The sequence below is a fragment of the Gossypium hirsutum genome, chromosome A03 (genome assembly GCF_007990345.1).
Source record: "Gossypium hirsutum isolate 1008001.06 chromosome A03, Gossypium_hirsutum_v2.1, whole genome shotgun sequence".
Classification (NCBI taxonomy): domain Eukaryota; kingdom Viridiplantae; phylum Streptophyta; class Magnoliopsida; order Malvales; family Malvaceae; genus Gossypium; species Gossypium hirsutum.
Genome location: NC_053426.1, coordinates 69,838,498 through 69,840,709, shown reverse-complemented (window position 1 = coordinate 69,840,709; position 2,212 = coordinate 69,838,498). Strand labels below are relative to the sequence as shown.

The 2,212-nt window shown below is 37.7% G+C and overlaps 1 non-coding gene across 1 annotated transcript; it reads right to left on the bottom strand.

The window, feature by feature from the left end:
• Positions 1 to 325: 325 nt before the first annotated feature.
• LOC121227522 (small nucleolar RNA R71) lies at positions 326 to 432 on the bottom strand. The gene has a single exon (XR_005925118.1). It is a non-coding gene; the product is annotated as a small nucleolar RNA R71 (small nucleolar RNA).
• Positions 433 to 2,212: the final 1,780 nt, after the last annotated feature.

Genomic DNA, 2,212 nt, shown 5'->3' with positions numbered 1-2,212 from the left:
TAATCTAGGTATTAGGAAACCCGAAATTGAGGCATAACAATTTGAACTGAAGCCAGTCATGTTTCGAATGCTTCAGACAGTGGGCCAATTTAGTGGAATGCCTACTGAAGATCCTCACCTTCACTTAAGATTGTTTATGGAGGTGAGCTATTCTTTCAAATTAGCTGGAATACCCAAAGAAGCACTATGATTAAAGTTGTTCCCATATTCACTAAGGGATAAAGCTCAAACCTGGTTGAACTCATTGCCACCAAATTTCATTACCACATGGCAAGAGTTAGTAGAAAGATTTCTTATGAAGTACTTCCCACCTAGCAAGAATGCTAAGTTGAGGAACAAGATCACTACCTTCAAGCAGGTCGATGATAAGTCCTTGTATGACGCTTGGGAAAGGTTTAAAGAACTATTATGATGATGCCTTCATCACAAAATCCCTTATTGTATCCAATTAGAGATGTTCTATAAAGGTCTCAATGCTCACACGAGGATGGTAGTGGATGCTGCTACTAATGGTGCTCTCCTTTCTAAGTCTTATAACGAGGCTTATAAAATCGTTAAGAGGATTTCCAGCAACAACTACCAATGACCAAGCAATTGAGTAGTGTCAAGAAGACGAGTCGCTGGAGTACATGAAGTAGACGTTCTCACTTCACTCAAATCTCAGATATCTTCAATATCCTCAATGCTTAAAAAATTTACTACTAATGGGTTTAATAGTTTTGCATTTCAGCCACCGAATCAACCTAAAACTGTAGCCTATGTTTATTGTGGGGAACGACACATTCTCGAAGAATGTCTATAAAACCCAGAATCCATGTATTACATGGGTAACCAAAACAAAACCCAAGGAAAGCAAGGATTGCAATCCAATTTTATAACCTATCATGGCAAAACCACCCTAATTTCTCTTGGAGTAACCAACGGGCTGGACCAAGTAACACTTATGCCCAACCTAAACCGACCCAACCACCTATATTCACCCAACAAGTTCAGAAGCAACCTCAAGTTGAATCTACCAATTACTTACAAAACTTGTTTAAGGCATACGTAGCGAAAAATGATGCACTAATCTAAAGCCAAGTAGCCACATTGGAAAACCTGGAAAACCAAATGGGCCAACTTGCAACTAAACTTAGGAACTGACCACAAGGTGTGTTGCCTGGTGATATGGAGAACCCAAGAAATTCAGGGAAAAACCATTGTAAAGCATTGGCATTGAGTAACTGAAAGAAATTAGAACCAAATTCTGTCGAAGTTGAAAAGGAGCCAATTGATGCTCAAGATTCAATGGAAGTTCAACCAAGTGTTGAAATTCCAACTTCACCAAAATCAGAATCTGCAAAACCTAATAAGGTAACTTTTGAACCAGTCATTTTTGATAATTTAACAACTTCATTAGATGCAAAATTCCCATAAAAGACTTTAAAAGCAGTTCCAGTAAAGAATCATCCACCACATTACCCTTATATACTTTAAAAGCAGAAACAGGAAATTCAATTCAAGAAATTTTTAGATGTGCTCAAGCAACTTCGTATCAACATTCTGTTGGGAGAAGCATTTGAGCAGATGCCAAACTATATCAAATTCATGAATCATATCCTGTCTAAGAGACAGAGACTTGGAGAATTTGATACGGTAACCCTAGCAAATGAATGCAATGCATATCTTCAAAATAAACTACCCTAAATATGAAAGACCTTAGATGTTTTACCATACCTTGCAACACTGGAGCAACTTATTGTGGTAAGGCATTATGTGATTTGGGTGCAAGAATCAACATGATGCCCATGTTTATATTTAGAAAGTTGGGGATAGGTGAAGTTAAACCTACTACAGTTACACTTTAACTAGCAGATCGATCCTTAGCACATCATCCTAGGAAGGCCTTTTCTAGCAATTAGAATGACCCTTATTGATGTGTAGAAGGCTGAGCTTACTATGCGTGTTTAGGATGATCATGTAACTTTTAATGTTTTTAAGTCTATGCGATTCCTTGTCATAGTTGATTATTGTTCTACAATATTTGAGTTAGAGGATTTAGCTGTAGAATGGGGACTCAACTCTATTGAGGACCCATTAGAACAAGTTTTTGATATCAGACCCTCCAAGTGATGAAGATGGGAAGTAGTACTTATGATGGTCACTAAACTAACTATAATTACGGCAAAGGCAAGTGTACCTATCGAACAATGGTATATCTATGGTGAGTAGG